Source organism: Porites lutea, chromosome 2 (assembly GCF_958299795.1).
Source record: "Porites lutea chromosome 2, jaPorLute2.1, whole genome shotgun sequence".
Taxonomy (NCBI): Eukaryota; Metazoa; Cnidaria; class Anthozoa; order Scleractinia; family Poritidae; genus Porites; species Porites lutea.
The window spans coordinates 26,999,631-27,010,202 of record NC_133202.1 but is presented as its reverse complement, the minus strand read 5'-3'; positions in this window follow the sequence as shown (position 1 = coordinate 27,010,202).

The window sequence follows — 10,572 nt, the reverse complement described above, 5'->3', positions numbered from 1 at the left end:
AGAATTTGATATAAAATGAAAATTGTAGACAGAAAACTTATAATGAGTAAACACGAGAAATACACAGTAAGAAATAGATATTAAAAAGACGAACCACAAAATACCGTAGGAAATACAATACGGGGTTGTTGAAGGTTTTTATAATTAGAATTCAAAATTTAAACATTTTTTAGATTTTTTGTTGAATATTTGATTTTGGCCCCGAAATGTGAACGAGATTGAGAACCGGGCCCTTGGACCAATAGTACACGCGCAAGCGCTTGTGGGATTGGGGAATATAATAATCATTGTATCTGGTAGAGAGAAGCCCTGTGAATTGCATGTGGTGCTAAACTCGGCACTATCGAGATACTCCCTCGATCTTGTGGCAAGAGGGGCTCTTGCGGTGAATTTGTTACTAAAATCCTAGCTCTAATAAATCAAAGACATTTCCAGACTATTGGTCCACTGGTAGGTCAAATCAATGCTCGAAACACCGGACCCCAGTATATCAAGACTTATACTTTGTTGCTTACCAGGCCACTTTGATTCAAACCAGTGAGGCAAATCACAGACTCATCTATGACTTGTTTGGTCATCCACCTACTCTGGGATTTCTTCGCAACTGAACCTCGTAGGAATAAAATATCTTGGTATGGGGTAGCCAGGAAAGGTAAATCGTTAATATGTCCTTCAAGGTGTTCCTGTTCAATCCTGCACACTCCACTGTGAACCTTTTTCAACGGGGAAGCACCAGTTTGATCTTGATTAGATGAAATAAGTGTACCAATGACCATTTTAACATTATCACTGTGTTCATCTGCTTTCTCTGAGCGATTGGTTGTTTGGTTTTTTGTGTCAACCAAATCTGACAAGGTTTCATTTCTCAAGGTAGATTGAGGTTCATCCAGAAGAGCAAAGGTTCCAATCTCAGTGTCCTTCTGCTGCAATGCAAGCCCGTTTGCCTTGGGATGAGGTTTCTCAATAAAATACGTTTCCAATGCAGACGAAAATTCATCATCCTCACGGTTAAGGCTCGTAACGGTATCATGGCCCGAGTCAGAGTCGCCAAGAAACATAACGTCATCGTTTTCTTGTCTGTTTGATGAACGGATTTCAGGGTGAAAACCAGAGAAGGGCGAGGAAGTAAATTTTGGAAGTTCAGATGATTCATCCTTACTTAGTTCTTCACTGTCAGAATGACCCATAAATATCACGATTGGTTCACGGCGTTTATTTTCGTTGATTTCATTCACCTCCCTTTCAGCCTTGCTAGACGACGCGGTAACATTAGCATCTCTGTTCTCCAGGCTTGTAGCTGGCAGGGTTGTGTTAACTTTACCGTCCTCAGACTTCTTAGAAAGAGACTTGCTGCCAGACTTGCTGTCAATCAGTGTCATCACCTGAATACTGGAAGCCACCGGGCAAGTTGTCGGATCCTTATCAGTTATGTCCATGAACATGCTGTAATTCACAATCTAAAAGGACGATAAGAATGTGAAGAATGTATCGTTAAGCCCTAATTGTCCACGTTACGCTTTTGTTTTTACTTAATTAGCCTGCGTGACAGGCGCCAATTTTTATTTAAAATGGATGCTGGGCTTAAACCTTGGGAACTAAGGGGCGAGCTTATTCGCTATTTTCACATAGACCATAATGCACCTTGTTTACCCCCCAAAATATTGCATAACCATTGCTTCCAATTTTTCCTGGGTGTAACAGTCGTCCCATGAGAAATCAAAACTGATTTGGGGCGAGAGGGGGTTAAACAACGTGCATTATGGTCTATGTGAAAATGGTGAATAAACGAAAGTTTACATATACTAATGAAGCCCGACTTCACGCTTCTGCAGCGTCTTCCTTAAAGAATTGCAGGCCAGTCCGACGAGTCTGGAAAGGCGAGTAGAATCTCAAAAGTTTGGCTACATTTTTAAGCCTTTGGGTATCTGCTATTTTAGCCTTAATTATAACTATAATAAAATTTGGCTGCAATTAATCGGCCATTTACAACCCTGTTTTCAGCATCAATAGGACACTTGCGCAATCCCAACTATTAACGCTTACTGTCCAATACAATTTGGTAGTGAAATGTTTTTGGTGGAAAATTCGTTCCTTAATTAAAATATATATGATTATGTTGCTTCTAATTCCTTGCGCTGACACGAAATGCTATCCGGTAGAGTGGGAAGACGGTGAACACCTATGCCGCGATTTGTAACTCTCCGACTTTAAGGATCGGCGGGGCGCAGTTTCGCTCCGTTAAGGTGATGTTACACGGGACGATTTTTAGTACAACACAGCGTTGCAATGCTGGAACAATATTGCAACCATTCGAGACAATGTTGCAACAATGTTGCAACGCTGTGTTGCGCTAAAAGTCGTCGTTGCGAATCGTCTCGTATAAAATCGCCTTTACAGAAACAGGGCCGAAATCACCGTTTGTATCAGTGTGAACAGAAGCCTTGTCCAGTATGGTTTTCGCGCCGGCGCAAAAGCTATCCGGTATTAATAGTAATGTGGACATTAAAGCCAAACTTACGCCGTCTGTCGGACAAGTAGAATCCGATGCAGTAACTGTCCTGTGAGCAAATGCGTCTGAGTTTATGTCCTTCGGCCACTCGATACCAATGTATAGCCATTTCAAAACCCAGTCCACGGCATTTAAGAAACTGTTCCACGCTGGTGCTAACCATGTGGAGTTGTTTCCTGCCGCATCTCGCCGGAAGGCCATGGTTGTTCGTGGCGGTTGGTTTGTGTCAACCATATCTATTTGTTGTTCCTCGTCCATTTCCGTCTGCAGAAAAGAGAGACAAACCGTCATTGACTTATATTAGCCTAATAACAGCCTACCTTTTGCGTTTCCCCTCGCAAAATTATATCTGTCTCGGAACGAGCGCTAATATTTTATCAAAACGATTGCAACTTTGTTGAAAGCCGTCGTTTACGTTGTGAAACACTAGCACCGTTTGCTTTTCTTTTTATATTGCACTTCTTTACTTTGCTCTATACTTACTTCATTTGCAAAGGTTTTTCCAGGCAAATAAGCTGTTGTAAAACAGCTGATTTTCCGGTTAACTGAGTTAACCGTCACGGAGACAAGCATATCAATCGACGTCAGGTGAACTTCAATTACAGCGCTCTTGCTTCCAAAGTCTTCAACAACGGTGAAGCGTCGATGGAACGGTTCTTCAGCGACGTTGACTCCTGCATTAGGATGCAATCGAAAGCGCATAAATATATTAAATTCATTTAAAGCGCTCAAATGCGGCTGATCAGTATAAACCGAGTGAAGGTATGTGCTAATACTTAAATTGAGGCTTAAAATCCTACGTCTACAACTAAAATTACAACAAAGCTGTTAAAAAAGCTTTGAAAAGTGTTTTTAAACTTTGTGAAAACAAATAACGGAACTTGACGTCGTAAGTAACTTCGATTGCGCGCGCCAGAATCGCTTTCGATCCATAGAAACAAGTAACCAAGGAAACAAATTATCTAAGCAAATAACAGTTTTTTCAACTGGTTAAGGCCAAGAAGATGGCATTTCACGACAACCAGATAAATTAAATCCTAAACAAATTAAAGAAGCTCTAAGACTTTTGAATAAAATGTTGGCGCAGTGGTTTTATAACTTAAAGGCAAAAGCAAAGTTAGTCTTTTCTGAGAAAATAACGATTTTCGCGCGTGACCTGTACTGTTGCTACAAGCTTACGCCATCGAGGAAAATAACGCGAAGAGAGCAGATGTGAAAATAACACAAGTTTTACCTTTCTCGCTGACATTTCCCGAAGCAGTCGAAGTTCCTAACACTGTTAGGAGGAAACTTATGAAGAATAAAAACGTTTTCATTTTGTCAAAAATGACTTTTCTCTTTCCAAAGCGCAACACGACTAAACTCGTTTAGCGACATGGAACGATTAAAAACCAGACGTCATAAAGACAAAATAGAACGTTTTCCTGCGCGCGTAAAGTTTATGGAACACTCCTTTATCCTTCTATATAAAGCACTACATTGACAACAATTGCAGCTGTTCATTTTGTTAATAACAATGGCACGTAAAACGCTACTCTAAAGGCTACATTTAAGCTAGAGTTGATTTTTCCGGATTCGTCCAAGAGCATGGAAACTTCAGATACCGGATTCGTTTTATAGTTTACACGCAGATCCCCAACGCGGGGCACTAACTGACCTCATCTGGCCTAAGTGGGCTTGTATCGCTGCATGAACAGGGTATGGTTTTCTTTCAGAATCGTGAGTCTACGAATTAGGGTAATAAAATAAGGTCTCTTTCGAACAGGGTCAGTTGCAAAATGAACGTTTTTTGTCTTTAACAGGGTCATAGTTTGAAGGCGCGCCTCGGCGACACACCTCCACCAAAATGTTCCTTGAGTGCCCGCAGTCCCCACAACAGAGGGTCTCAATGGCAGTAGACCTGCACAGTTCTAAACCTCTTATTATCAGTGGTCCCCTTTAATCTGCACTTCCATTGTTTTCAGGGATAGGGGCATTGTTTTGTGAGAATCCCTATTGTTTTCCCAGCTAATCAAAAACAATCTTTCAAATAGGTGCGGGATCCCCCCTCAATGGGGTGGTAGCTTTGACGGTTGACGGTTAATTTTTTACCAATTTTGACTGTTGACGCGAGTTAAATTTTAAAACTTTTAACAGTTGACGGTTATTGATTCCAAGATTAGAGATTCTTTAGGAGCCACTGAATCCCGTGAAGATCAGCTGAAATAATGAGATTTGAAATACAGTCAAACCTCGTAAAGCGGACACTGGGGAGACATAGAAAGTGTTCATATTAACGGGGTATCCGTATTTAGCGGGTCAAAACACCTTTTATTTGAAAAAAATACCCGGCGGGCACTTCCTTATAAGAGGCTAATGGGGACCGGATGTGTCGCTGGATATGGTCGCATTTTCACGACAGGGATTGACTATAATGGGGTCGCATTTTCAATAGAGTTACTAGAATGGGGTCCCAAGTTCTCGATTTTTGGGCTAAGAAAGTTCTTCATGCATATTTGCGGTTAGAAAACGTACCAGAATGTTTGTAATCTAGGTGAAAAAAAGTGAGGTTATCTTCATTCAATTTAAAAAATGGCTCAATTTATTTTAGGATGACGGTAGATACACAAATAGAAAGTGACTAAGTTGGAATCCCGAAAATTACATATCATTGTTTGCCCACAAGTGACTAAGATGGGGTCTACAGTTGGCCACAGAATGGACCATAATGGGATAGGGGCTCAGATAGCGGCACATACCCAGCAAAAATTAACCCAAGTATCCCCCTCCGGGACAAAATAATAATGAAGTACGGTTAAGTTCCCATACTAGCGACCCTCGTTACTTTCGGGGTGTCGTTACTCTCGGGGAGTAGTTATTTTTGGGGACCAAAAACCAACATCAACGTCGATGGTCTACCGGACTACCGAATGGGTGAATCAGCCGATGTAGAGGAAATCGAATTCTTCTGTCACTCGGGGCGAGGAAAGCTAAACTCAGCGCTTTTAGTCCATGACAGAAAAATGCGTTTCATGCAGTCAGGAGATCTCCTGATGATGGGCTCTTGTCATTGTGCAGTATACAGAAGTTTCAGTTTTAACCGTTAAGAAACGTTCCTGTTCTTGATATGAGCGTTTACATCAGTGTGCCATCTGTGAACTGACGTCAACGACGAATGATAGTTTCAGACATGCCATGTTTTCCTTGTTGTAAAGTTCCTTTTCGTGATAAATTTGTAAATGCACGAAGATCAGTTAGTAATTGAAAAAACTTAGTCTCGATACTCTTTGGAGACTCACTACTTTCGGGGAGTCGCAACTTTCAGGGGCTCGCTAATTTCGGGATTTATTAGAAGTCAGAAACTTTTGACGTTACTTTCGGGGCGTCGTAACTTTCGGGGGGTCACTACTACGGGAACTTTACGGTAATAAAACAGAACATTAGCATCGTTAAATTAAACATCCACTTCAGAAACAAAGCCGGCGTTCCTCGGCTTAAATCCAGGGAAAGACTCAAAAATATTTCATCTATACATTAAACCTCATGCATAATTAAATCATTTGATACCAAAATTAGTCTGAAATTGACGTCCACAAATCATCCTATTCAATAGTACTGTAGCGTTGGGAATATCGACACACTGTCGACAGGCTGTAAGCAGCAGGCTCTTTTACCTTCAAAAACTTAGGAAAGGTCTATCGGTACAACACACTTGATAATTAAGGTGACTCGACCCAGTTTTTTGGGGGGGGTACCATCCTACTTTGAAGCTCTCTGGTATCCCCACCTTTACTTTTATCGTAAGTCTAAGACATAGAATGGATAACATATAGATCAATCTACAATATAACATAAAATTTTTGTGTCCACATTAGAGAGGTTAGTCTTTTTGGTGAGAATCAGTTGATCGGGCAAGAAATAATTGTCCTTTGTCTGTATAAAGGGGTGTCCGTATTAAGCAGGTTGAATTTTGAGGAAATGTAATGGCTTCCTTTCCCCAGGGACAAAGAAAACTGTCAGTAAAATGCTGACAGAAGAGAACACCCACAATGAAGGGCTTCCAAGCCTCAAAAGTTGCTTGCCCTCCGATCCAGGCGTCTGGACATGTTCCACTGGAAAACGATGTGAGGGGGGATAAACAAAGTACACAGCTAAAGTGACTTGACGATTAAGCCGGCAACAAGGGATGAGTGTGTACTCAATAAGACCTTTCCTGTCACGATCCGAATATGAGACTATGTTTGCATGAGAAACTTTGCAGGGGCGGATCTAGGGGGAGAATGCAGGGGGTGCGCACCCCCCCCCCCCCCCCCCCTGAGATGACCTACGGTTTTCTAATACAACTGGTATACTGCAAAAAAAGAAAAACTATGTGGTTTATTGGTGTTGAAGTAGAGCAAGAGACGAGGCACCCCGTCCTAAAAAAAATCCTGGATCCGCCCCTGCTTTGCTCCCTTCAAGGATTTTCGAACATCTAAAAACTTGTATAATTGCCCATTTTTAACGGATTTTTACCCTAAAAAGGTCAACTAGAATTTTCGGGATCCCATTTTCTGGCTGAAATTTTCGCAAAGGTAAGTTTTGGTCCCTATAATTTTCGGACCACTGGACTTTCAGGTTGGAAATCCGAACAGATGAAAAATTTTTAGGGGATAAAAATATGCCTATATCTACCGTTTGAATACTAAAATACGTTCAACAATGCTATGTTTAAATGGTTTTGAACTATATTCTCGTTGGATGCCTCTGATTAGAGGGATGTACAGTTCTGGCTCTTGTCAGAATGGGTCATGATGCTTATTCGGCGGGAGTGTTATTGCTCTGTGCCATTCATGTACCATTTTGTGCTGTTGCATCTTTTTGTATGTCTATAACTACCTTGTGGTGTTATAGTACAGTTATTTGTGTAAGATTGTTTGATACTGTCATCTTCTCTGGTTTTTATTTTATTTATGGTTTAACTGGACATTTAACCAGGAATATTATGTCAATGCCTCAATACTGCACCAAGAACATATTTTTAACAAGCTTGAATATTTGTTTTTACCAGTATATAGATTTTGACAGCTTTTAATAAAAGAGTTTGTCACAAGGAACATGACGAAATAATTGTGTGGTTGTTGGTTGTTGTTAGTTTTGAACAAACCCCTTAACTCATACCTGAGCCTTTAACATTTCCAAACCACTTGTCATAGAACACAGCCCTCTGCCCAAGTTATGACGTCAAATACGGTTAGAACAATACTTGCATTTATGCCTTTAAACTCAAACCGCCCCAGAGAATTGGACCATTCCATTGGAAACAAGGTAATCTTTAAAATCTTTCCTTGAAAGTCAAGGAATATAATCCATTACAATCCTTATAATCCATTGAATAATTTTCGCGCGATTTTATTGGCTATTTTGGGTCACGTGGTAGCAAATCAGGCAATACACCCTGTCCACATCGATATTTGGCCTACAAATTTGTGGTGGCAAGAAAGCGTTACAAATTCAGCAAAGTGAGTTTCTTTTCAGTTTTTATATTCTTTCAGGGTTATGGGCTCCTGATTCTTTGTAGTTTCAAATGGAACAAATCTTTTGCGAGGTCCTGACACTACTATGGCGGCAAGAATTAAGTTCTTATGTCTTCATTTTCCAAGCAAATTTGAGTGGTCCCCCCACTGAATCCTTTCAAAGTTTTTAGCGATCCCCCAGCTTTTGGGTTCTCAGTTACGACTGATGCCCCCTTTTTTCTCCCAAAAATCAAGTGATCCCCCCCAGGCAATAAATAATGACCGGTCCTGCTGAGAAATTCCGTTTTAATATTTTTTTCCAGTAAAATATCTTATGTATGTGCATATCTACTCTTTTTTGCTGCTACCCGTAGTACATTCAAGGTTTTTCCAAATACTTATTTTCTCTGGCATTCTTTCGGTCACTGCAGCTGTTTCATCAAACAGAAATTCGATACTTACAGTTTTGGATGTCAGTCGCGGCGTAACACATATTACTCACAATATTAAGTGCAATAAATATGTCTTTGAATTTCCAATATTTGCTCGACTTTTTTGACTTTGACATATAGCTGACAGCTCTTTGAGAAAATTCCATCCAGCTAAATTGCTGCCCTCAATCTTTATCTTTTATAGCATAATATTCTGCTCTGGGTATTGTTATTCATGACATGTAAATAAGGAATGGGGAATCGCTCTGGCTTGGGACAAGCCCAAACCAGACGAAGAGTCTGAAGGATGCACTCCAAAAACCGGATTCCTAGCGGTATGGGAGGGCGGGTAGCTAGATCAAGGAGCGTAGAGTACAAGGGGTAAGCCCAACGTTAACGTGGTCCTTTATATTCATATTTTACATGTCTCCAGGGCATATTATTAATATATGCAAATGACTTTGCATAGTGTAATATTCTGCCCTGGGTGTTGTTATTCATGAAATGCAAATAAGGAATGGGGAATTGCTCTGGCTTTCCCCAAGCCCCGCGCTGACTTTTGCGACAGTCAGACCAAGCACGCACCCAGTGCGAATACGCTGCTGTTGCCTCCGATAGAGAGGTTAGATTACAGCGAGGAGACAAAAACTTAACTACTATGCATGCTGCATTCAGTCTTTGTCAGGAAAAGTTATTAAGATCTAACTCCATCTGTTGGCCTCTTTCCCATCCTTATCGGAAGCATGACAAACAAATTATACTGACTCATGCAGGGAGCTTACTTCCGGCCCAATCCATTAAATAATTTAGATACTAAAGAAGGAGATAACCCGGTTGTGTTACTAGAATACTGGAGAGAACCCCTCCAGATTATTAAGGCGCATGTAGGTTGTGCCGATGCCACAATCTAAATCTGGCTGCGCTGCAGCTCTTGCTGGATTTACCACCTGTTTTAGCTTAATATAATGTAGGGCTGTCCTCCTGTTTTCCCGGCCAACATGATCCATAATCTCATGCAAGGAGACCCCAGCAAGAGCTAACGAAATCCCCGCACCTCTCCGAAAACCATGAAGGGTAAAACGATCACTGGTTACATGTAATTTATCTCGTACAAATTCTGCATTTGTATACTCATTTAATCTAGCCTAGGCTGCCTGTGGCTCTAGAGCCTTAAAAGAAATTTTCCCCCTTTTTTTACAGAACGAAAGAGATACCCTGACTGTAATTCTATTCTGAGGAGCCTACAAATATTGAAATACAATTTCAGACTTTTAACGGGGCATATAACTGCGTTTTCACCCCTTCTAAGGCCACTCCTCCTTTCTTTTTCGTTTGGCGTCGAATGTGTTTCCTGACGTTGGATCGGTCGGTCGGATTGACAAAAAATCAAAAAAATCACAGTGAGTCTCGGAATAGGAGGCCCTGGTACCCTAAAATACTGCAAAAAATGTTCCTCTTTTTTTTTCCTGTTTTTCCGCTCTATGCTGTTACCATGTTCATTTTTCAGATTAAAAGAATTATTTCAAGTGAAAAAATTCGTTTGGCGTCGAATGTGTTTCCTGATGTTGGATCGGTCGGTCGGATTGAAAAAAAAAAAGGTCACCGTGAGTCTCGGAATAGGAGGCCCTGGTACCCTAATATACTGCCAAAAATGTTCCTCTTTAGTTTCTGTTTTTCCGCTCTATGCTGTTACCATGCTCATTTTTCAGATTAAAAGAATTATTTCAAGTGAAAAATGGTTTAGCTACGTCGTTACTTTTTTTTTTTTTTTGAAAATGCCAAAAATTTGGGTCGATCGGACGACACTAAACGGAGAAAAAAAAGAGGATGGCCTAAAAGCAAAATCATTACGCACGATCATAAAGATTTAGTCCAAATATGGTTGATCAAAAATCCTGACTTGTCTGGAAAGAGCAGGATATCAACCGCTTTCAAGCCTAACAAATCAACTGCCCGATCTGCTGCGAAAAACAGGGACTTCAAGACAGCTTGATCCCTCGCGAGGATATAAATCATAGATCTTTCACAGGCAGCCCAAACTCTGTAGGATTTTGTTGGACTTTGAATTTATAAGAGAATGTATGAAAATAAACAAAGTACGTCTTAAATTCCAGTTTTGGACAAAAATAGAAATAAAAATCACTTACCTTGTGTTTGT